The sequence below is a fragment of the Hyposmocoma kahamanoa genome, unplaced genomic scaffold, assembly GCF_003589595.1.
Source record: "Hyposmocoma kahamanoa isolate Upper Pololo Valley unplaced genomic scaffold, ASM358959v1 79, whole genome shotgun sequence".
NCBI lineage: Eukaryota > Metazoa > Arthropoda > Insecta > Lepidoptera > Cosmopterigidae > Hyposmocoma > Hyposmocoma kahamanoa.
In genome coordinates, this window is record NW_020653993.1 from 4,087,574 (window position 1) to 4,114,707 (window position 27,134).

Consider the following 27,134-nt stretch of genomic DNA (forward strand, 5'->3'; position numbering starts at 1 on the left):
AATTACATATCAAGAAAGTTCGTAATTTTTTCATGAATTATAACATTTTAGGAAGAAAATGGCCTCAAAAGTTTATTGAATTACATTTATTTGTCACGTTTATTGAAATCGGTTATACAGTGGGTGAAATCAAATAAACCACATTCATTTCCTAATTCGCTACCCTTAGAGTTGGAATATTTTCTTCAAATTTGAATGAGATCACTACAGACGTATATCCTTTCCATCAAAAAAAGAATCATCAAAATCGGTGCACAAATATCGGAGTAATCACGGAATATACAAAAAACAAGTCCACACTGCAGCACTTCTTCAAGCGACTAATTTGAGAGCCTTTACTTTTTCTTCTCAGGGTGATCTGCTTATATTACGAATGAGTAGAATTGTCTAATCAATATGATAATTTCAAGTTAGCTTACTCGTAAAACAAAGACATTTTTTGCTTCTGAATTTTGGGAAATCAATTCAGCTATTATCTTTCTTCATTTTGTTATTAGGATTTGAATTTTATTTTATATAACTTCGTATTGGAAACTTCAGAATTCTACCAAACATTGTTGTAACATAGATGAATCTACGATACGAAATATGAAGAAAAGAAAAATTATCCTGGTTAAGAAGATAGCATCTTTTGCCATCATATTGTGTTATTTGTTAAGAAAAAAAGTAAAAAGGGAAAGAAAAAGAGAAGGGAAAACAAGGGAAAAAATAAAAGAAAAAGAAGAGTGGAAAGCAAACTGAAGGGAAAAGAATTGGAAAAGAAAATGAAGAAGGAAAAGGAAAAGAGAAAGAATGGGGAAGAAAGAATAAAGTAAGTAAAGGGAAAGGAAAGAAAAGGATAGAATAGGGAAAAATGAATACAGAACAGGAAAAAGAGAGGGGAAAAAGGAAGGAACGAGATGCAAGGTCAAAAATTAAATAAAGGGAAAGGACAACAAAAATAAAAGACAAATATTAAAATAAAAAAAATAAAGCAAGGAAACAAAAAGAACCGGGAAAAAAGAGGGGAAAAGGGAAAGAAAAGGAAAAAGAAAAATTTATATATAATAACATAAATAAAAAATGTAGTATTAAGTACAAAGAACTATTCCTGTAAACTCTCCTCTCTCAGATACTCCCAAAGAGGAAGACAAAAAAAAGAAAGAGGTAAAGAAAAGAAAAAAATAATAATGATAATAATAAAATTTAGTATTAACTAGTACTAAGTATTGTACTATTCTCAGTGCACTTCTCTCACACATACTCCCAATACAATCACATGTAATTCACCAACACTATACATACTCTCAAAGACAAAATGTAGGCCAATAGCATTGCTTTTTTTTCAATCTCCGGGCGTTTACAAGATTGATTTCAGTTGTGGGAGTTCCTATATAGGACAGACAAAACGCACCATAGCGGAAAGAGTTAAAGAACACATCGCGGCTGTTAAGAACCGTCAGCTCAATAAGTCTGCAATAACCGAACATTTGCTGGAATCAGGACCAAACCACTGAATTGATCTTCATAATACCAAGATCCATTCTACAGAACGTCATCACTATACCAGAATCGTACTTACGTGAAGCTATTGAAAATGAAAAACACCGTAAATTCAACCGAGAAGACGGTTTTAAGCTTTCATTCATCATGGGATCTAGTTATCAGCAAATGTATAATGATATTTAAAATAGAAAAAATAAAAATAAAACTAAAAAAGAAGAAGGTTCACAACCCTCGGAAAACGTGTGAAGTCCCCAACCCACATTGGGCCAGCGTGGCGGATTATGGCCTAAACCCTCGCCTGAGAGTAAACCCGTGCCCAGCAGCAGTATAAATGGGTTGATGAAGATGGTGATGAAGATCGAGTTTTTAGGTTTCCGCGACCTAAACCACATATACACCCAAAAGTATCGAACATTTTTTTTGGGAGTGTTGCCGAACGGCGGGAAGCGCTCCGCTTGGCAACAGAAAGTGGTGGGGGGATCTAGCCGATACAGCGCGACCGGTCCCAGTTGGCTCCGAGCACCTGGAGCGGCAGGACGTGCGTTCGCGTAGAGCTCTAAACGACACCTCGTCGAAGTTTTTAAAAGTAGCGCGATGACGGATCCGTTAGAACAGAGGTACGCAGTGAAATTTTGTGTTCTACTCCGCAAAAATACTGTGGAAACCAACGAGATGATTAAACAGGCCTTCAAGGACAAAGCCTTGTCCGAATCCTCGGTCAGGAAGTGGCACAAGATGTTCCGTGACGGAAGGGAAGAGGTGACCGACGAAGCCCGCTGGTCCCGCAGCCTCCCAACAGTCCTGACGTCGCCCCGGCAGACTTCTTCTTGTTTCCCAGCATCAAGTCGAAGCTCAAAGGCAAGCATTGGGGCACAATTAAGGACATCCAAGAAGCTACGACGAGGGCGCTGAAGGACCTACCCGTTGACGTCTTCCAGGGGACCTTCCGGGCATGGAAAACTCGCCTACAAAAGTGCATCGCTGCTGAAGGGTGTTATTTTGAAGAGTACTAATGTATGGTACCGATAAGTTCAATAAAAGTATTTTTCCTGAAAAATGTTCGATACTTTTGGGACGGACCAGATATAACGTAATCACGTATAGTTTTGCAGCCCATTTTTTCTAAAATAAACCAAAACGGTTCAGGGCCTTTACAGATCCCACGGTCACGGCTGAAACCATTTTGAAGAACCGATAAAAATAGTTTCAGTTCGTATTTGTGTAACAGACATAATGCAGTATCGTTCGTTATTCCTCCAGTATAACTTGGTAGCACTAGAACTCTTTATGAAAGAGTAAGGTGGTACGTCCAGGGAAGTACCACCTTACCTATCTCTACCGCTACGCGCTGTAATATCAACATAACTTTGTTCCGATTTTGAAGGGCTGTTCTTTTTTTAGTAAAACTGGACACGTGGCTACTGTTGCTTTGGAGAATCGTTGTACCGTGGATAGTGATTGGTACACGACCATTTATTTGGACCGGAAGCTATATATGACAAAGTCCGTAAAAATAACCGTAAACATCAAATCATCTTGCATCACGATAATACCAGTTCTCACACGGCCAGACAGACAATGAATTTTTGAAGGTGAACAACGTTGACCTGAAGAGCCATCCCGCGGCAACATTAAGTATGTATATGAACTGCTGGTGAAATTACAGGCACATGGGACTTGTCAACTTATGTCTCAGGGTAAATGGGGTAACGGGCGCAGTGGCAATACCCCTCAGATCTTTGCGATTTACAGCTCGGAATGGCACTGCAACTGTTATGGACAGGCGTGTAGCTTACCATCAGGCGCACGAATTGTTCGTCCCGTCACTTGATATAATAAAAAAAAACCTTTAAATGAAAACTACGTGTTAGTTCATATAACAATTCGAAGACGTGGCCAGGGTGGTGGACAACGGCATTAACCCTCTTTTATGACGTCTCTGCCTGGAACTATAAAAGATATTGCTACAGTAGGAACCCTTAGAGAGATACGTGTACAGCATCCGAGTTTGATACAGAAATTGTAACACGTACGTAGTTATTGTATGTAGTGGTGAGTATAGGAAGGATAATACTTTGAACAGCTACACGGTTAACGTGAAAACCGTCTCTCGGTTTCCAACAAACATTTGCATACTACACTTACCAGCACGCTTAGCGGTACCCACCAAAGTGCTCAGATCCTTCAAATTAAATCAAATTAGTTATTTGTTACAAACGTGGTGGTCAAGATAACAAAGTAATATAGTGAGTACAAACACGTTTCGCCTTAAATAAGATAGGCGTGCAAAAAATTGGTCGTCACATGGTCAAATTAAATTATACAATCAGTATTACATTAATAATAATAATAATTTATTTCGAACTATATATCCGTAGTGTTAGTAACAAAATAACTTAAAAACTTAAAAATTAGTGTTAGTAACAACTGGGAAAGTACGTTTTAATATTTATTAATGAGATTCCCCTGCAGAAAGGCTCGAGGCGCAGCTACCGGCTTGGAGCCTTATGCAGCTGCACCCAGCGCCTTACCATCGGAGAGTTCCATCTAGCGGCAAGGGTGCTAAGGATGCCATTCGTGCTGCCTCATAGCCGAGACAGGAGTGAGGCACAATGCTTTCATATAACTGAATAAAAGCAATCTGTACGAGCCTCAGCAATCATAGTGGAGGCACTACAGTAACGCGGCAACTTAAATAGCACGTGTAGAAGGATTGGCAATATACTTTGAAAAGCAAAACCTTAACCTGGTCGCTACTACGTGCAAACCTCAGACAGCGCCCTGCGCTCCCGTTCTGTATCTAAATTATCATTTAGATCATCAGGGACCCAATGCCCCAGATATTTAAACCGTTCCACTTTTTGTAAGGGAATTATCAGCAAGTTTAACTGAAGGCACAACAGAATACGACTTAGTAATAATGTGTATATTAATAATAATAGTCGTACTTAAATTTATTTAAATGTTTTTATATAACAACAATTATTGAAAAAATTCTCTCTAAAATATCCCATATTAATTTCGTCTTAAAGAATTGAACGGGCAAGTCTTTAATGTCATTTGGTACTCTATTGTAAATTCTGACACACGCGCACAAACCGTTTTGATTTTATTTTTCTATCTTTGGTACTTCAAAAAGAAGTAATTTGTTAGGATTTCTATAATTTCGAGGGATGATCTCAATATAGGTTTACAGGAGTCAAGTGGTGACTTACAGGTCATAACACGTATACATTTTTTTGTGCTAATAACTCTTTGCGATTTAAAGCTTTGAGTGGTACCGCAACTTCTATAGACAGGCGCGTCGCTTACCAGGAGCATGACTTGATAATCCTGTCACTAGGTGTCATAAAAAACATCACACGAAATAATAAATTAAATTATGAGTAATATCAAAAAGAAAAACAAAATACATGTACTAGTTTTATATCCTTTATTAACAAATAGAATAGGCACTAAGCTACGGTGCGCTTACCACCTCGTTTGTATAAAACTTTATCAAAGGCCGTGCCAAGAGGCATCGCGTCCAGTTGGCTGGCAATATTTACTCTTTATATTTATTTTTATACAAACAACCACACGAATTACCTGTTTTGAAAGTAATACTATGAAAACCAGAGCAACGAAACTCACTTCCCAACATCCAAGTCAAAACTAATGTAGAAAAGTTGGAAACGAAACTATATTTTCGAATCTAAATCGCAAATATTTGTTTTTTTAAACAAGCCATCGTTTCGGGCCTTTTACAAGTCTTATGATCACGGGTGACTGGATGGTAAAGTTATCAACCAGTTACGTCTAATATTAATGCCAACCACCCTATTTTTCACTATCGCTATGTATATATAACGAATAAATTTTAAATTAAAAATTAATTTGTTGCAATTACTGTTAACAATATGTTTATTAATGAAACTTTATTATTAAATTAGTAATAGTAATTACCACAAATTATTTTTTTATTTATTCTTTATTCGTTATTAATTGGGATTTTCTTTTTCTTGTATTTTATTTGTCATTTTTTTAATTTTCTGCCTTGTCTATTCAATCTCCTATGTCTTGGATTCTGGTTCATCATAAGTTTATAATGCAATCTTCGACTTGACGGAACTGAAAATAAAAGCATAATAATAGCAGTTAACCTATGTATGGTCCCACTACTGAGCATAGGCGTCGTCTCACAATTGGAAGGCTTGTGCTGTAACTCCCACGCGGATACGATGCGGTCGATGCAGGAACTTAACACATTATTACACGTGTTTTTTTTACAATATCAAGTGACGGGTCGAGCAAGTCGTGTGCCTGGTGGAAAGCTACGCGCCTATCCATAACAGTTGCAGTGCCACTCAGAGCTTCAAATCGCAAAGACCTGAGGGACATCGTCACTGCGCCTGTGATAAGTCCCAAGTGCCTGTAATTTCACCAGCACCTTTACCCTTCAAAACCAGTAGTAGATATAGTATAAAGTAATACAGCAATAATGCACACGTTACTACTCCCAAGCAGCACACCCATATCTAAATATATACCTACTATAAGATATGTAATAGAATTTAATTCGATTGAATATTTTAAGAGTTCAAATCAAAAAAACGATTTCAGGTCATCTAATTTTATAATTAGTTTTTAACCGACTTCAAAAAAGGAGGAGGTTCTCAATTCGACCATATGTTCTTTTTTTGTATGTATTTTACGCGATAACTCCGATATTTGTGAACCGATTTTCATGATTCTTTTTTTGTTTAAAAGGGGATACTTCCATAGTGATCCCATTTCATTTTGAAGAAAAGCATCTACCTCTAAGGATGGCTGTTCACGCATGAAGATTCATTTTTATAAATAGCGCCTAATTTTAATTAAGGAGCAATTGTTTTGATGGTTGATTTTGCTATTTCTCCAATTCAAGGCGTTTTTCTCTCCATATACTTTGAGTAGTGAGAACCGATTTTTATTATCTCCAGTGTCAAGTCCTGGATAGTGGCGAACTAGGGGATATTTCAATAAAACTTAGCAAATAGACGTAATTCCATGTACTTTTGAGGTCGGTTTTTTTTAGTACTCTGTACTGAGATTATACGTTTTACATTCTGTTTACATTCACAGCAAACGTAATAGATTATTACATTTTGAGTTTCTTAATTCTTTATTATATTTTTAATCGATGTATTTCTACTAAACAATGAAAACTCGAGATGTGGGGAATGTGTGGGGAACATGAACTTTTGGGGATTTTAACCGTGATTTTTGGGGATTTTGAACAATTGGCATTACCAATGCCAATTGTTGAAAAAACACTGGTTGTATCGAATGATGTGACTTAATATCCAAGGTTCACCACCTCAACCGGATCTCTTAATATTCTTTACTTTATCCATTTTGCATGAACTCTTACAACGTAGAGTAAAAACCCTAATTGTAGTATTTTTTAAATAAAATCTACTGAAGACGCGCTATAACGTGTTTGTTAATAAGTACAAAAACTAGGGAATGTTAAATATATCTAGAATAAACTTAAGAACACTAGTTTTTAGAGTATTAATAGACTTTACTGGATGTGTATAGAACAATTTTACTAAAAATAATCAGTTGTTCTACAGATGAACTTAAAATAATAATAAGCACTATAAGAGTAAATCATAAGAGAGATTACACTTAATTAAGTGATTTGGTATTAAGGTTTTAAAATGTTGACTTGAGTGAAATAAGTCTATAAGAACAATTCCATTTTTCTAAAAAAAATTACAGAGAACTATTATCTAAATCTATACCATATTGCGGGTCGTATTCCAGAACTCTACTCAATGCTCAAGTCAGGACTTGAGTATGATTTAAAGCACTGAAAATCATACTCAAGTCCATGCCATTAGGGTCGTATTTCCAGTGCTTAAAATCATATGCAAGTTTGCTCAAGTCCTGACTTGAGCATTTAGTAGAGTTCTGGAATACGACCCTAAGACTGTTTATAGATATAACAGTTTTATGGCGTATAAAGTGTGCTCCTTGGGTTTGGCGGCAGAAATAGGTAAGGTGCTACTTTGGACAAACTCTTTCGCAAGGAAGCTCTACTGCTATTAAATAGTGTCCATGTTTCCTCGCAATGTTTTTCTTCTGGGAAAAGCTTATGATACATTTCAAATTAAATTTCGAACACTCAGAGGTGCAAGCCGTAGGTCAAACCAAGACTATTAACAGGAACAGAAAATAATATTTTATAAATAAATTTACTTTTGGGAACGGCAGGTAGTTTCAATACACGAACAATTTACTGTACCTGACTACGTTCCACAGCTGGCCACGGGTAAATATTAATAATGTCCTGCAAGAGATATTAATCTAAAAGTCCCGCAGCGCTATCTAAACAACAATTTTAAACTTTAAAAGTTAAAATACGAGCTGGCTGTTTCATAACGGTTAAGCAGACTGAATTGCTCCTTTGGGTTTGCGTCCAATGCATAGTTTCATACTGTGATGTTATAGAGGATAAATTACTATGCAGTAGTTTTTGTCAAATGCCATTAAAAAAGATCAACGATGGATATACAGAGTTACCCTTTTAACCGCCTTCAAAAAAACTACATTATAATTTATAAAATCAAAATACCCGACAGCAAAAAAAATAACTGATAATCTCAATATAGAGTACTAAAAAAACCGACCTCAAAAATTCAAGGAATTACATCTATTTGCAAAGTTTTATTGAAATCGGTTACCGGAATGTGCGCAAATCCGGATTCATCCCCTAGTTCGCCACTATACGGGACTTAAAACAGGAGATAAGAAAAATTGGCGCTCACTGCTTAAAGTATATTGAGAAAAAAACGCCTTCAATTGGAACATAGCTAAATCAATCATTAAAATAATTGCTCCTTATAAAATTTAGGCGCTATTTGTAAAAATAAATCTTTTTGCGTGAACAGCATACAGAACAACATATGGAATATTTTCCTCAAAATTAAAAACTACTGAGGACCCGCTTTCTAACAAAAATAGAATAATAAATCAGTTCTCAAATGCCGTAACTGAGTCATCGCGTAATATACATACAAAAAAACATATAATCGAATAGAGAACCTCCTCCTTTTTTTGAAGTCGGCTAAAAATAGATAAACAAGCTCTTTAATACATGGACCTTTGTTTGACCAATGTAGAACGCACTATACATGCGATGTGTTTTGTTCTGTATCTCTTTACTTAAGTGGACTATTATGGTCATTGGCATACTTAGGATGTTGTTAATTTAACTACAGAAAATATGCAGTTTACACTCGATTTAAACAAATAATAAAATATATTACTAGTCAGCCGCTGGTAGTTGTAATTGTACCTGGCTGAGTAAAGAAAAAAATTAATAGATTTCTCACAGATGGCGCGACGGCAAAAAGGTCGTTAAAAACCAAAAAGAAAAATCTGCAAGAAGCACATAAAAAAATTCATAATGTTTGCTGGTTCGTTCCAGAGCTCAGTTGGGAGAAAGTCAAGCACGGTATGCAGAAGGCACTGGTTCGAATCCAGCCGGATCAAAAGTGGTTACATTTGAAATATTTTATCAATGACCTCGGCGACGGTTTGCCCTTTGGGCGTTGAATAACGAGGTCCTGGATTCGATTTCCGGCAGGACCACTTTGGGAAATAAACTTTTCTTAATTTGATCTGGTCTAGGACAATTGCCAAGCACGGCCTTATTTAAATTTATTCATTTATTGATTATACATGCATAGAATGTTTTGTATTATACTTATATGTAGATAATGAATATAAAAAAAGCTAAAGTTTTTTTCTTTGACACACACGTTGGAACAGTGATTTAAAGGATTATTGTTTTTTTGATCCCATGTAGGCAGGTATTCCACATTCGAAGGTTGCTTAAGTAAATCTGTTTACAAAACAAACAGGGAGTGTACAATATTTACCTACCAGAATCATGTTTCGTATGTAATACCAAAAAAACACATCACACAGATTCTCTTGTGTATAAAAGAAAAATAAGGCTGATTTTATCATCGCCTAATGCCATATTTTAATGCTTTAGGAGATTTTAATATTAATTAATCAGCAAGTATACAGTCTCCCGGGGGTATAGTAATAAAACAATTTAAGAGTCTTAACTATGACCAATTATATCAACCAAAACACCACAAATATGAGAAATCGTGGTATTTTTCAAAAATTTATAAATTTGCCGAAAAAGCATAAATTTTAATTCATCGTTTTCTTATTCGCACAAAATATACCTCACATTATATTATGTTGTTATTTACAGTACCTAGTTTATTTCTTAGCTTTTAAATGACGCGAAAACTTGGCTTATTTTGATCTATGAACCCTTCTCGTAGGTGTTTCAGTCCTAAAGAAAAAAAATCTGATTTTTTTTTTCGAAATGGTGGAGAACGTGTGGCTTTTGGACAGTACAGTAACAAAATCGTTGGGGACGGCGTGTATCTTTAGGATGCGTGTCTGGTTCAGCAGGCAAGGGAAGTTTTCTCAAAAAACTGCATTTTGAGCTCATACAAGGTGTTTTTGTCGACAAAATTGTCCGTTATTAATCGCCTTAAAATTTTATTACTACATTCCCACACACATCGTATATAGATTACCATGAAAGCCTTCCTTCCATGTTTATATGATAATAGTAGAGTGTAAGTAGGGTGTAATAATCATTAATTCTATAGCAATTTTTTTTAAGGTACTGCTCGTTTACTGTGCTGACTTCCCCGAGAAGAACGAGCAAGAAACTCTATGGATTGCTCTTTTCTAATAAACTTAAATGCTATGGAATACACTTCGAGTAATATTTACTTGAATCTTGACACATGTCGTCTTTCCATACATGTTTATCTAACACGTAGTCTTCAATTTTGGAATATGATTTTTCAATTAAAAAACTTTCGATGTAAGTTTTAAATTTAGGTAATGATAATCTCCGAATTCTTATTATAACAACATTTAAAGTTCCAAAAGAATCGTTTGCCTTAGTCAAGCGAAATCGTGGTACTATGAGTTTGGTTAATATTATGGATATCGTCTTTCTTATTGAAAATATGCATATTTTTACAGGCATATAATACCCTGTACCATGAGTACCAGAGTGACGACAATTCTGAGGGCAATACTCGGAATACCTTAACTGGAACCAATTTAAAAATGTTTTTTCGCTCAAATCAGGGATCGAATCTAAAAACCTCCTCATCAAACGCCCATAGTACTAATCACTGTGCCACCGAAGAGTATAAGCACACCCCGTAATGTTACCCCACCCCACCCCAGGTGGGGTATAGGGCTCGTATAATAGAGTAGTGTGAGTATATAGTACCAATAGGCTACACGAAGTACTTATTTCAATTAATTAATTTTTTTTGCTGTTCTCACTTATATATTATATGGAATCAAGAACAACCTTCATTTATTCTTAAAGTAATTCCATAAACTTGGTGCTGATTTAGATTGCAATACTTTGACCAGTTCAGCAAATAATCCAGCTCCTTGTGAAAGTGTAAGTGGAGTTCCATGTGAAAGAATCCGCTAAAGGAAGTACTGCCACTGTAGGTGCTGGTGAAATTACAGGCACATGGCACTTGTCAACTTATGTCTCAGGGTGACGGGCGCAGTGGCAGTGCCATAACATATTTGCGATTTAAAGCTCTGAGTGGCACTGCAACCGTTATGGGTAGGTATTTCTCTTACCAGGCGCACGACTTGTTCGTCCTTCAGTTGGTATTATAGTAATCTCAGTACCTCTGTACTAAAAAAACCGAGCTCAAAGGTTCGTTTTAAATGTGAACTTTAATGAAAACCTTTTCTAAGCAAGCCTTACCCACATTTTTACTTATCATCAAATTAGATTTAGTAATAACCATAAATTGCGGGAGCAAGAAATATAGAAAAGTTTTATAATAATTTTAAATAACCCACATTGTCGAAATATTGAATTGCAATAACATCTAACTGTTTCTCCTCTGTCACCCCATCTGCTTCTTTGCAGTAACAGAATATTCGTCCTCAATTCAGAGGCGGCTTACAGCAAATTGGCATCAGATTCCTCCCTTTTGTCGCTTGCGGGATCTAACACTATAAAGATCTTTCTCGAGTTTCCCTGGGGTGCGCCTAAAGGTATTCGAGATTTTCAAAGTTAAGACGAAGTACTTCAACGCGAGCCTAGATTTTAGGAAGTGAGGTCGGGGAGTCGCCCCTAGCGTCCCGCAATCCACGCGCTCAAAATTAATATGAATAAAATAAGAACAGGCGGAGAAAATTTGACACAGATCCAACGTCGTTAACCGCCCGATGGTGACTGACGAGGCAGCGGGCGGCGCGACGTGTCGTTAAGCCGCTGGACAATTTACAAATTTTCTACGGTTTTATATCTAATGTTTGCGCCACGGTTTATTCGTTCTGATTTATACTACAAAAAAACATACAGTACAATGCCGTATAAACGGGGGATTACCCTTCCTCCATCCGCACCAGCACTTCGAACGGTGCGACCAAAATTCAGTCGTAATTACGCCCGTGAGTCGGTAGACAACTCATTTTGCGTCGTCGTGGCACAATCCGGACGTATATGTGAAACCGCATGCAGTGTGGATTACGCAACTCACAACTGATATAATTACTTTCGTCTGGCCTCACCCTTATATTAATCAATGCTTAAGACACTACCATTGTTTTTTTTTCTTCCATGAGTGGGATAGTAACAACTGAAGAATTTATGATAGAATCTCTATATATATTTAGGACCAAGTCGCTAAATATATAGGTCTAAATTAGTTATAATTTAAATTAATAGGAGGAACACTTTTTTTATAATATCAAATAACGGGACGAACAGCTCGTGCGCCTGATGGTAAGCTACGCGCCTGTCCATAACAGTTGCAGTGCAGTTAAATCACACAAATTTGAGGGGCACTGCCACTGCGCTCGTCACTCTGAGACATAAGTTGACAACTCTCATGTGCCTGTAATTTCACAGGCACCCTTGCCCTTCAAAATCGGAACACAGTAATGCTGACAATTCTGCTTGGCGGCAGAAATAGGTAAGGTGGCAGTACTTCCCTGGACGAACACTTTCACAAGAAGCTCTACTGCTACTAAATGTGCTATGTCTTCGGATGGAGTGTGATTTCTGTTACTTTTAATACTTTTTGTTAAACAACAAATTACATCCAAACAAAAGGACTTAAAGAGGCGTCACGGAAAAGCTATAAGACGCAATCACAATGGTAGATCTCACCCTGTTCCTTAGGCGTTTAAAATAATAATGAATTTGCAATTAAAATGAACCTCAGTACGCTAGGGGGTTAGTAGGTTGGGTGTTTGCCATTCCGATAGTTTTGTGTTTGGGCAAGGTATACCGTACAGGAGTATGCGTTATTTCATAATATAATTTTTTTATGGAAAGTACAATCAGATTTTTTGAGCTTATTGCAGATATTTGTTTTTGGTTTTTATCGACTTTTTTGGCGTAGCGTATTCTGTGAGTAATCTATAAAATAGGAAATGAAACTATTTTTCCGGATTTAAATCGCGTATATTTGTTTTTTCAAACAAACTGACGTTTCGGGCCCTTTACAGGTCATGGGTGACCGTGAAAAATAGTTTCATTTCCTATGTGTAACAATTGCGAAAACCTAAGAACTCGATAATCTATAAAAGTTTTTGTAATTAAGTGTTTATCGAATGTCAAGATGCTTTACCACCATGATATTTAATTATTTTTTGTGAAATTACTCCACTAGTTTATTATAATTATTAAACAAAGATCGAACACTTAGAAAAAATCCACTTCGATCCAGTTGGATTCGAACCAATCTCTCCCAGCGAACCATGCCAAATGCTACGCCAACTATGCCACGGAACAAACCAACGGACCTCACGAACCTTCCCACATGCTTATTGCAGATCTTTGTTTTCAGTTTTTAACGTCTTTGATGTAGCGCCATCTGTGAGAAATCTATGAAAGTTATTCTTCACTCTGTCAGGCACCTTTACAATTACCGGCGGCTGACTTCGCTTTAAAAAACTGTTATTTTCAAGTTTTTATTGAATATCACGATGTTTTAGCACTACTTTAATAGATAACTTTTTTACTATTTAGGCTTATTTCATTGTACATCCTGTACAAGTTGGCGACTGTGACAGGACCCGGTCTGCAAAAACAACAAGCAGTGAAGAAGAAAAACAAGAAAAATTCTACGAATGCCTGTCACACGTCATCGGGCGAGAAGAACAATAGTACGCGACGAAGTTTCTCGAAGCCTACCGGACAGTTATCGCTCCAGAAGGTCACTCCTAAAGGAAGTAAGCCCGTTCTTTGCTTCTTTTCCTTTTTATATCCGCAATTTTTGTGAATCTATCGCCTTCCCACTACAACTTCATGCGCATATAAGCGCTTAGCTTAGCCAGATCGGACGGTTACCATGCTAGTCTGCCACGTAGAGGTCACGGGATCGATTCCCGGGCCGGGAGAAATATTTGTATAACCTACATTTTATTTCTCTCGTGACTTTGGGTAGTTTCTGGTCGCTTCAGGGTGTGTCCATGGCACCCGCGACACAGATTTTCCCAAGTGCGGGACTATGAGTGTGTGCGTTCTCCTTCTTCTTAGAAAGCACATCTTTAGCACTTAGCTTAGTCACATCACTGAACATTCCAGAGTTCGCGCCCCGTACTGTGTTTGGCTCCTCAGCGGTTGTTGCTACGCGTGGATCGCTGCCCCGCTGCTTGCACGCGCTCAGCTACCCAATCGTGCATCGCTACCTGCTCGTGCGCCATGTTGCTCTCGCTCGCTTATTTACTTGCTTCGCCTCATTACCCGTTGGTTTGCTTTATAGATATAGACAAAAAGGGGAGATATTGTATGGGGGCGTGATTCGAGTCGCCTCGATATGATCAAAATGATCATGTCCAAGTAACACACCTACAAACATTGCCACAGTGACATGGCGATCGTTGTACATACAAGATCTCTCGTAAAACGTGAAAATGCAAAGTTGTAGCGATACACCTTGTTAAAATTGGAGTGAAAACAAAAATTTTAAAACCAGTGAGATAACATTCCACCGGCTATTCGCATTTTAGTTACTATTTCTATTATTACTCAATGTTTTCTTTGTGTCTCCATAGAAATTTCTAGGCTCAAACATAGTGATGTTCATTTACGATGACTGATGTTTATCGACAATAAATTTTTACTGAAATGTTTGAATTTCTTACTATGATTTTTGTAATTGATTGTCCCTAAAATATCGAAGCGAAAAGCATACACCTTAAATTGATTTCTTTTATTGTATTATTATTATTATTACAACATTTTATTTCGAGTAACGTTAACACAACTCATATTTCGGACAACCGTTTCAATTTCATGTCAATTTGTATGTTGCTGTTGCTTGAAGAAAAACGTATGCGTATTATTGTTTTAGATATTTAAATTCCATTATACTCGTAGATTAAACGTAGAATATTTTAAATTTTAAGTTTTTCCAGTGATTTTAAAATAAAAGAAGGTTGGATTGAAGCTGCAGGAAAATCGAAAGATTGGTTTTCTTATTACTATTTCTGACTTTGTGTCAATTTCCATAGCAAATGCATTTAAATAATAAATAAAATAAAATACAATAATATAAAACTACATAAATCCTTCATAAAAGAACAACATAATTTAATTTATTAAATTCGTTGATGGTTCGAGTTTACTCTTGATAGTGACAGCTTCACCAACCCGTGGTAACGTGTCATGGAATATTGACACTGGCGACGATCGCCAAATATTTTATATTATTCTTATAAAATTGACACTGGTCCAAGCCTAGTGGCCGCCATTAAGAAAATAATAATGATTTATATTAATATATTAATTTTATAATACACCAGTACCAGTTTAGATATAGTATGAAAAATGGAATAATTTTTTTAATATTAAAAACAGCCACATGGTTATCCAATTATCGATTAGGTAGGAGTAGGACCACATCACTCGTTGAGTGTTAGCTTAAAGTTAATAATAAACAATTCACGGAGCGGTTTCCATCCGCGCCGCATGCGCGCTGCTAGACAGCGGTTTTATTTCTATACTCACGACCCTGCAAGTTGTGCGGGCACGTAGCCGCCGCGGTTGCGAGCACGAAGCCGTTGCGATTGCAGAACGGACCGCGAAGTTAATGGGACTTAATTGCAAGTCGCGCGGTTAATAGAGAACTCACCCCGCGTGCGCCTGCACCACATTGCGCCTGAACCGACCGTCAAAGTGCGCGGGCGACGACGGCCGCCAAGCGCGCAGGTCATCGCGTCCTGCGCGGTTCTACTAGTATCCCGCCGCGGCAACCGCGAGCAACCGTCACCACTACAGGCGTAAAACGCACCGTCAAATGTGCTACTAATTTTACATACTTAACTGTTACATTCTACAGATGCCGCGGTCCCACGGCAGACGCGGGTGAAAGCCGCTCCGTGAGTTCTTAGTGTAACGAAAAATGAGTTTCAGTGCCATCTAACGTGTAATAGTTAGCTATTATATACTAGTAGCATTTTTACTAAAACGCCACCTGATGCTGAATGGCTGAACCAGGATGAAAAAAATAGGTACTGAAATATTGTAATATAACTCTTATTCAAGTTACTGTAAGTTTAATTTTAAAATTATGTTACGTCGTTTTCACGTTTTAAGCCCTACCCAATCAAAATCTTTAAGTTATGGTAGTAGATAATAGAGCGTAAAGTTTGAATTGCACACAAGCTAAAATGTGGTGACATCGGTACCCGATCTTACCCAGCGTCATTACATATCTCCCCTTTTTTTCTATATCTATTGTTTGCTTGCACATTTCAGCCTATTTTTGTTTGCGCGTTAATTTTATATTTATTAAGCGTCTTAACATATCGCACCTTTGATGTAAGAAGGCCACATCTCTGCTACCTGATCTATTTCTGCCGCCAAGCAGTAATGTGAGAATTAATAATGAAGTAATGAAGGGTAAAGTTGTTGGTAAAATTACAGGCACACGAGACTTATGAGCTTTTGTCTCAGCGTGACGGGCGCAGTGGCAGTGGCCCTCAGATCCTTGCAATTTAAAGTTCTAAGTGGCACTGCAACTGTTATGGACAGGCATGTCGCTTACCTCCAAACACACGATTTGTTCGTCCCGTCAGTTGGTATTATAAAAAAAAATACATAATTTGTGTCACTAGCTCGTATTATTTTTATGAAATTTAAATATGATAAAGGCACATTTGACATACGATAAATGAATCTATTATGTTCTAATCTTAGAAATCTCAGTCTGAATGTCCTACTTGTACGATAGAAGCGCATTAAACGTTTAAAACGATTGATAGACAATTAATATCTATTCGTAACTCAAACAAAGAAACTATTGTTAATATTCTGAACTGAAACTAACCCGTAACAGTTAATGCGCTTCCATTGAATCCTGACCCCTATCTGGATAACCCGGTTATTTGAATATTCAAATCGGCTCAGTTAAATTGCTGAATCCTTCTGAAAATGTTGCAACAGATATGAGTAACAAGTTTCGTTATTTGATTTGAACTTTATCCTGCAATACTACCCGTCCGTCTATTTATCGCGCGTTAGCTTTGCTACGTTTTGCAGCAAGGCAGACTAGCGTAGCGACGGAAGAATAAAAACAATAGAATGACTAAAACTTAAAACTACTTACTAAAACGCACACAAACAAATGATAAATACTATGAAATCTTGATAATGATTGGTCGCAGCATTGACTTACAATTATATGGTCGTCGGGTCCGCGCTAAAAAGTGTCCGCACTTGTAAGGCGCTAAAATCGTATACAGAGCGCGACACTCCGCTTTAGTCTTCATTTGTTCTACTGACAGCGCGATACTGCGATGACATTACAATTTAAATTTCGAATAGGTTGACTTGGGACATTTTTTTCGTGGTTTTTGTATTAGACCCGTCGTCCATTTATTTGTAAGTCAATGGGTCGCAGTTATTAATTTAAAAAAATGTATCAAATTCTGTAATGTTAATATAATTTAAATTTTACCCAGTCGCTGTATCGCTGAAAGTTCAATATTATTATTGCAAGTTACGACGTTTTGATTTTACATGAAAAATTTTAGTCAACGTGCTGCCATCTTGCAGCCTGTAGCTGGACTATGACGAACGACTAACGTCTGAGCGAATAGAAAGTAGTATCTTCTCAACAACAGATGTCTTCTTTAATGCACACATTGCGTATTGAACTCTATTTCGATGAATTAAGTTTAAAATTAACAAAATACTTATGAAGCATTTTTTCGCATAGCTTTTGTTCGCTACTAGCTTGAAAAATTCGAGATATTTACTTAGTTCTCAAAAGATAAAACTCGGCCATATTGCTCTGGGATAATGTTTACTTTCGTTTGTTACAGTCATCGAGTATATAACCAGAATTTGTGACGAAATATCATTTTAATTTGTTGTTTCAAAACTATTCTGCCATATCATTACTGTGACAATTGCGCTCCGATTGGCTAGCCCGAGTTCGAAACAATTGACGGGTGTCGTCGTGGTCAACTGTTTCACTTCATATCGACCAGTTAACTTGAGCTTTACTATAATGGACGAAAATTGCAAAATTACAAATTTAATATTTAATTACCGATGAAATGTGATTCCATTTGTTTTGTAATTAGATGTTTTGCTGTTTTTCCCACAACACCCAATAGAACAGCACGACATTGTTAGAGATATTATCTCTATTACAATAAATACAGAATTTTTTAGGAATATACGGAGACGTACACACAGGTCAGTAGTTCGCCTGTCTATATTTCAGTGCAAAAGGGGGTTGATATTTATAAGACCTGTATCGCTAATGTATTACCAGGAATATATGGCCCTTATTTCGTCTCTTTACATACTCGATGGTTACAGTAGATACAAAAATCAATTCGGTAAACAGAAAATCGAAAATTTATAAAAAATAAGATTTAATGGTGATACAAAATACTATCATGGGTACCATTTGAAAATAATACCACCGCTGAAATTTTACACAGCAAACGCTTATTACACTACCAGATTTCAAGGGCCCTAAGGCAAGGTTTCGGGTGGCCTCTAATTTGCTTATATATACGTCGCCCTCCTAACTCTTGTTACAACTCCCTATGTTAGAGTTAGAGTCTTTTAAAATATGTTAGTGTAATAATTTTTCAAGCTGGTTTTCCATGGCCCGTGCTTTAGTTGGTCGCGCCGCGCAAGCTCGCGTCGGCGTGTTGTGGGAAAAGGACCGCACGAGCGCGTACGGGCTCGCCCGCGAGGGCCCCTCAGATCCTGCACGTGTCGGTTACTTCAAAGGCGCGACGGGAGAGCATGCATGTTTGGCGATTATTCTTTGTTTAACAGCGTTAGTTAGAATAAATAGTGAGAGTTGGTAAAGCAAATTACGTTATGTTGAATTACTTAATTTATCTCGACATGCTATAATTTTATGATAACACCCCTCTTCTTCTTAGAGTGACCGTCAGCTTTCTGTATCTATCTCTATCAGCAGCCAACCGTGCAGCTGTTCGACGCAGGCAATATTCTGCGAACACGATTTCTTTTTTCACCCAGCGCGTCTCTTGCCCTGTACTTTGCTCATCATTATCGGCTATAGCAGCGTGTATCTATCGTTCCTGATCACGTGACTAACACATTCTATTTTGCGCCTTTTAATAGATGGTATCGTTTTCCGGGACACATGAACACGCTTAAGCACAGTTTCGTTCGCGACTCTCTGTGTCCAACCAATGCGAAACATGACGGTAGCACCTGGTAGCACCACATCTCAAATACCTGCAGGCGTCTATGACAACACAGAGTGGCGTTTTTTGCTGGTTCTTTTTGTTATGTAAGTCGTATCCATGTACAAAAGTGACTGCAGAAATAAGCATGCGTTCTTCACATAATTATTTACGAATAACGCACACCAGTAGGGTTAACATGGCAGAGTATGACTAGCACGAAAGCGACGTAAAGCGTACGTAAACGTAAAGAGCTATGTGCGAGAGTAACAGTATCTCACGCTTTATGTCGCTGTCGCGCTAGTTGCGCTCTTTCGTGCTACTGCTACTGAATAAGTGACTCCACGGGCAGTGGACGCGACGAATCGCCTGTAGCGCGAGCGCGTCTCTTGAAATCATGATCCGTGAGGACCCAGCATACGAGTGACAGCTACGTTGTACTACATAACACGCCCGTGTGGCATCGTCACGTACAAATTTTCGTCTTCATGTGTTAAATGAGAGATGGCTAAATGTGCGAAACAAATTTTAGAAACATCACCATCATGAAATGAATTTGAAATTTCAGTTTCAACCCTACGTGTTGTGTTATTGCGATATACGGACTTAAACAAACTAACAATATATGTATATATGCTATTGTCTTAGAAAATAATAAGAGGGTATATTGCCATTGTTATGGTAAACGAGATGACATTCAGCGGGTCACGCCTACTCCTTGGGGTTAACCATTTCGCCCTATGCATTATTCATGGGGAAATTTGACATGGCTTCGCACATCATATATTATTTGGTGATAAGATTTTGGTAAGGCGTCGATTCTTTTTAACGTTTCTGAAAAAAGATTACGACTACGATTAACCAGCTAAGATGGGATCGTAATATGGTTTAATAACATGGAAAAATAATAAGGATAATCTTGGTCGTGTAATAATGAGCTAATGAGCCTTTGTAACCTATTAGTTTAACCTATCATCTCTAAAGTAGAGGGTCGTGGATTTTAAACTGTGTTCGATGGAGAACGAGGTTGCGGATTCGATTCCCAGTATGACCAAATTGGAATATCAACTTTTTCTAAATTGATTCTGGTCAGGGTGTTCTGGAAAGTGCCCCAGAGTGAATTACATTGCTCTGGTACTCACAAGGGATTCCCATAATTGAGACCAATGTAAGTCTAAAAAGTGTTAACCGACTTCAAAAAAGGGGAGGTTCTCAATTCGGCCGCATTTTTTTGTGTGTGTCTGTTACGCGATGACTCCTATTTAATTTTGAAGAAAATATTCCGCCTCTAAGAGTGGAAAATTAGGGGATGAATCCTGCTTATACGATTTCACCCCTTTTCCAGTAACCAATTTCAATAAAACTAGAACTACTAAAAATAGAGTTAATTCCACAAACTTTTGAGTTCGGTTTTTTATAATAATGACGTTAAGGTATCACCATCATTAACACTGTAATAACCAAAAACAAATATCTTTCCAGCGAATGATTTGATAAATTTTGTTAACAACCTCGGAGCTATACCTTTTCCTGGTGCCACATAAAGAAGTTACTTATAGCCTTGTAAAAGTCACTAAAGACCAATTTCCTGGTTTACCACAGACATTGGATACCCAGTATTAAGGCCAAGAAAATGAGGTCAAGGTAGCATACAAATTACCTCTTTAATTTCTCTACAAAATTTCTTTTATCCTCCAAAACTCTTCGACGAGGTATTCAACAGTCAATTTATCATCTAAGCACAATGAAGTAACACAAGAAAATTCGTCTTAATCCATTAAAAGTTCCTTTCTACGTTTTTTCTTTCATAATAAAGCTGCTTAAAGAAAAGCTTCTTAAAACATTAATTTTTTACGTTATTATACTAAAAAGATTCGTTTTTCTCTGCTGGTTTGTACGAAACGATTGAATGGATACATAGACTAAGTAATCTTAATTCTCACCAGAGGACATAGTAGTAATATAGGAAAAGACAAATTTTGCACCTTTGTAGTAAACAGTATAATATTTCGTAACTGCTCAAATTTGCAAAATAGCTTTTTTTACTTTCATAAATTCAAATTTTACAAAAAAGGCTTTAAAAAGGGGGTTAATTAGAATTATCTGTGACATTTTAAAAGTTTTATGAGGTCGTCAGCACAATGTCGTCAAATCAGGTCTGTACAGTGCAAATTATACTTATACGATATTACAATGAAAAAAGTGTAATTTTTAAAGTAAAAATGACATTAATTATTTTAAAACCAATCTAGAAACACGCAGCGAATAATAGATGTCTTTTAGCAATCAATAAATAGTATTTTTAAGTTGATAAAAGGAAAAGGTTCTCAATTGGACTGTATTTTCTTTTTGTCTGTTACGCGATGGCTCCGGCATTTGTGAACTGATTTAAATGATTCTTTTTTGTTGAAAAGAGGGTACCTCAATTTAATTAGTTCCATTTAAATTTAAAGAAAATATTCCACCTCAAAGGGTAGCAAACTAGGGGATGAATCCGATTTGGCGCATTTTCCGGTAACCGGCAATAAAACTTGGCAAATAGATGTAATTCACGAACTTTTGAGGTCGGTTTTTAGAATTAGTTTATCAAAAAATTATGTTATTTATATACGAAACATATACACCTACCTTTAATAAGTAAGCAGTAGTGGTTATGACAATAACTACAAATATTTATTTAATATAGTCATTTAGCGATCTAGTCTTTTCTATGATATCAAAAGACAAGATGAACAAGCCGTGAGCCTGGTGGTAAGTGACAACTCTATCCACAACAGTATCTTGAGAATCTGGTTACTTCAAGATGTAGAAGTTGATATATTGCATCTCCGGTGAAGTAGAGTCCTATCTTGTAAATGCACAAGTTTACAGGTTTTACATATTTACCGTTCACATCTGTAGAGATGGTGTTGGACACGAGAAGCAATTCAAGGAGACTAGAAACAAAATGTAAATATGGTAAATGTCGAAAGTTGACATCATGGATGTGTAAAAAATGTAATGTTTCTTTATGTGACAATAAGAAAAACATGTGTTTCTCAAAATTTCATATATAATATAGTTGTTGCTTGCACCTACATAATGTTTTTTTTAAGTTCTTATTGCAAAAGAATCAAATTTGATACAAGTTCTTTTTCGCATGTTAAAGCCATTATAAACATGTTACGATTTTTTAAATTATTTTTCTCGTATTCTCTGTACCAAATGCAATCCGAAACTATTTTTTTATTTTATAACAGAAATTCATGCATTTAAGGGGTAACTTGCAATTGCACAAATGTACAGGAAACTATTTAAAAGTTTTATCTTATATTTTTGAGGCTACCTGATCACCTTTCAAGAGCACATTGATGTTATATTATGTTAAGTGTTGCGCCTTCTATGAATTAACTGTCTCTGTTTTCGTTGACGACCTCGGTGATGAAACTGTGGGCGCTAGGCGAGGAGGTCCTGGGTTCGATTCCCAGTAGGACCAATTTGGGAAATTAACTTTTCTTAATTCTTGTTACAGTGTTCTGGGAAGTTCCCCATAAGGTATACCCTAGTTTAAGACCAGGCGCTTGATGTGGTTGTCTGGCCCATTATTATTACTCTGTATAATTTTAATTGTTAAGTCGTTTTCATATTATTTTTTAAGTTGAATCTGCGTTTCCACCGTAGGTACAATGTGTCCATTCAATCAATGTACTACCTATTTGGAGAACCTGCAAGGTCTTATAGTCGTTCCTATAAGAAGTTATCAACTTCATCCTTAAGCTGGGGCCATTGCACAAAGCAATTATGTAAATTGCGAATAATAATGTTAGCAGCTCATTTATTGTATACCCTTCGGTTTTATTGTAATTGATGCTATTATCGAGTTGCACAAGTTTTGTTCTTTTAACCCTTTTGTTTTTATTGTTGCTAGTTAGTAGCAGTTTTGTATATTGGGTGGTCTACATAGTGTTTTTACTGTATGAAATTGGAGACAGCTGGACAGAACGTCTCATACGCAAAAAATACCAATTTCAAAATATTGGGTGAATTAAATCTTGCAATTCCATCGCACACTCTCCGTGATATATCTGTAAGGAATACTGATAAGCAGGCAACTTTACGGCGGTGTTCAAGGCTCTGCAGCTTTGCCTCTACTAGAACCGAGTCACCTATAAGCCTCTTGGCAGACTTTTCTATTACCAAAGAGGTCATCGAATATTTGTTACCGCCTTCCTTTCTTCTTTTATCACCTGTTACAATAAATTTTGTAAACCGAGCCTTCTGCATTTCATGTCTCAAAGGTTGGGCCACACCCATAATACTTGCGGAGCAATTTAAAGTTTTGTATTGCAAAGTTCTGATAAGCACTGGTACCCTGTATATGCCTCTAGTTTCACCGGCTTACCTTTCGGAACCTGGAATGGAGTGATGCTCACATTACTGCTTGGCGGCAGTATCCAAACTCTTTCATGTTAGTAAATATTCTATATTAATCATACAGCTTTTACTAATGTTGAGTCTCAATTTGTTTACCACCAAGTTCCAAGTAGCAATAACTTTGATTGTAAATAATGAAGTATTTTTGAGCCTAATTCCTTCTTCAAAGATGCTTGCGCTCAACTGTGAGCCGCCAAATTATATAAATATATTACGTTGTTAGCGAAATCATTATAATTATCACTTGATTTCAAAAAGTATTTTATAATAAAAGGTAATTAACCAAAATTACAGCATTTAAGTCACATATGAAACCCACATAATAAAAATGTGTAGCATCCTATCCCTTATTATGTTAATCCTTTTTGTAACACCCCGTATTTCTTTACACACTCTTCATCATACATTTTCTGTAATGGAATGGGCGTACACTGCGTGGGACATTTTTCATACATGAATTATTACTCCGCGATAAGTGGAGTAGTGTTACAATTGCAGTGCAGCAGGTGGAACAACTTTACATCGGGACTGGCTGGCTATTTAATGACGTCATTGTTGTTAATGCCATCATGGGAAAAGAATACTATATCATCTCATTAAGTCCCATTTCTTCTTGCATAGCTAGCCAAATGTATATCCCCCGGACTTTCTGACAGGTGCGAATCTTCTTTAACGTGAACGTCTAAGCCATTGTCCTATCCGCTAGTGCGATACTGGTCGAGAACTTCACATAGTCATGTATTTCAAAATTGTTGAATTCCGGCAAGCAGGTGCCTTCAGGATATATTTGTTCATAATGAGCAAGTTAAACATACTCTGTGGCCCAGATCCGTGTTACAGATCGAAAATGGATCTTCCTATGGAAGGTTAGCGTTCTCCCACCTGGGTCATCAGTTAGCACATTTCAAATTCCGTGGAGTGACTCAAATACCTATGGTACTGAAGGAAATTTCTTAAGAAGCCGTTCTTTGTCTCGTAGACAAAAATATATAGATATAATTAGTTAAATCTGTTGTGAAATAACCAACGGCTTCCCACGACATCTGTCGCGTTTCAAATTGAAGAGGTACCTTGAATTTCTGGATGAAAAACAAACGCATATCCCGACAAACTGGTACTATCTTTCCTGTACGGTACAACCTTAATATTTTCAGTGCAGAGTGTTTTTTTTCTGTTTCTTTCTTTTTTCTTTCTAGTAAGATTGTCAACAAATGAAATGTTATCAATTTAAAAAAGTACTTGCGACCAGACAATACGCTTAAGAGAATTTTAATAATTCCATTATAATTAGAGATAATTATGCAAAGTAGTAAGTTGTCCTTAGAAAAAAACTTTCATTTTGTGTAGTCGGATTACAATAGTTTAAATATTTAAAATACAAAATTACAACCTACATCGCAGCAAGTTTTCAGCTAAAAGATTTATCGCAGTCCCTAAAATCATCTCTGTGAACCGCATTGCTATTTGTCATGCGACAGCTGGTTCCAAGCAGTTCACACCGGCTCAGAGCGGTTCTAGCGGGATTATTCCGGTTTGTTCCAGCTATACTTTATTGTGGTTTACCTTCATATGCCCTAATACTGGGCAAACGTGTATTTTAAAGGTCACTCGTGTTAATTTAGAACGATTACGTTGATACCTTTTTTGATAAATGGGTTGAGACAGAAACTGTAAATGTGTTTACATAAGTAGTTTCTCAACATATACTTGGTTTTTTGAAAAGCTTAAAACTTTTTAAACTTTATTAACATAACAAAGGAGAACTATTATTTGGTGATATACTTGTGCAAAAAAAAAACAATCAAAACTAATGAATTCGCTTATAATTTTTGAGCTAACATGGTTAGTATGAATATTTTAGAGGTCCTGAGGCAAGTGGGATGACATTAATAATTTTAGATATTAATGTGCCTGTCTCTGAAGTTGCAAAACCACAGAGGCAGACGGTCCAGTGCGACGAGGATGGCTTCACAAAGGTGGTGAAGAGGAAGAGGAAGCCCACCAGCCGTAACCAGTGTGGCACAGCACCGACAGGACCGAACTTCCTGCTGCGTCCGGCCGTACCGACGACGTTGATGTACCTGTCGCGGCTGCATTACTCCACGAAGTCTGAGGAGATAGTGGAGTATATCAGGCATAAAGCCAATTACACCCTGAGGGTCGAGCGGTTGGAGTCTCGCCGCAACGTGAACTTTAATTCGTTTGTGGTGAGAATACCGACCGAACATCTTTCGACCTTCATGAAAGAGGAATTTTGGCCGAAGGGTGTCATATATCGGCGATTCCGTGGCCGGTTACCTGACACCAGATTGCGCCACACGTCGCCGATAAATGAAATCGTGTAGATTAGTTTTTTATTATTATTATATTGTATGTATGTTAGTTTAAAGGTATATATAATATAGGTGTATTTTATTTTATTTTGTTTTTATATTTGTTATGTATGTTAGTCTATAAGGTATGTATACATGGGTCTTTTTGTAACCTGATATAAATAAATAAATAAAAAATTTAAAAAAATTAATAAAAACAGACGCTTGTGCTAATGAGTGATCAAAGCGTCAATGTAGTCTGATTGCCAATATATTTTGCGGAGGCGCTCAGCCTGAACAGAAGTGTCTATTTCAAATGCTTAAAAATATATTCTTTACGATTTCTGTGTTTCTTGTCGATGTTCTTTATCTGATCATATTATTACAAAATCCCGAAAACAAGCTAAAGTAAAAGTATGAAACAAATTATTTAAGCGTAATGTAACTTTGCACATAATTTTTATATGAAGATATTTCTCTTTTAATACTACATAGAACCTGCAAAATTTTGGTTTTCAACTGAAACCCTATAGTTAATAAATTTACATTTATCCCTACAAATGTCGCGCCACCCGCTGCCCCGTCAGACGCCATTGGGTGCTTGTCAATGTTGGATCTGTGTCAAATGTTCTCCGCCTGTTCCTATTCTATTCAGATGAAATGTGGGGACATTTCATCTCCTAAAATCTAGGCTCAAATATTTCACCTTAAGTGATCTATGTACGTTATGAAATAAATAATACGTTCGTGATGAAATAATAATACGTTATGAAACGATTTGCACCCGACTAAAACTCCATTTATTGGGTAATGAATTTTTACAATATAAATTTTTTTTCGAAGAAATTGTAGTTGATTCGCAAATATCGCAGTAATCACGTAATATACACATATAACAAATACAGACAAATTGAGTAACTCCTTTTTTGAAGTCGATTACAACAATCACGTAAATTACTCACTGGGATTTCGAAAGTATAATAGCAGTAGAGCTCCTCGTGTATCCAGGGAACTACTGCCACTTTATCTATTTCTGCCGCTCAGCAGAATGTGAGCGTTACTGTGTTCCGATTTTGAAAAGTGTCATGACCTGGTAAGGGTGGCGGATAACTGATGGATGCACGTCGCGACCGACCGGCTATTCTGCCAACTTTTGGCGGAGGCCTATGTTCAGCA

General features: G+C 36.9%; 1 long non-coding RNA gene across 1 annotated transcript in view; it reads left to right on the plus strand.

Annotated features, from left to right (window-relative positions):
- The window catches only part of LOC113233687, a 14,072-nt gene extending 11,541 nt beyond the window's left edge, over positions 1–2,531 (plus strand). Inside the window, exon 3 of the long non-coding RNA XR_003310727.1 lies at positions 2,258–2,531. This is a non-coding gene — a long non-coding RNA (uncharacterized LOC113233687). The remainder of the gene's footprint in view (positions 1–2,257) is intronic.
- Positions 2,532–27,134: the final 24,603 nt, after the last annotated feature.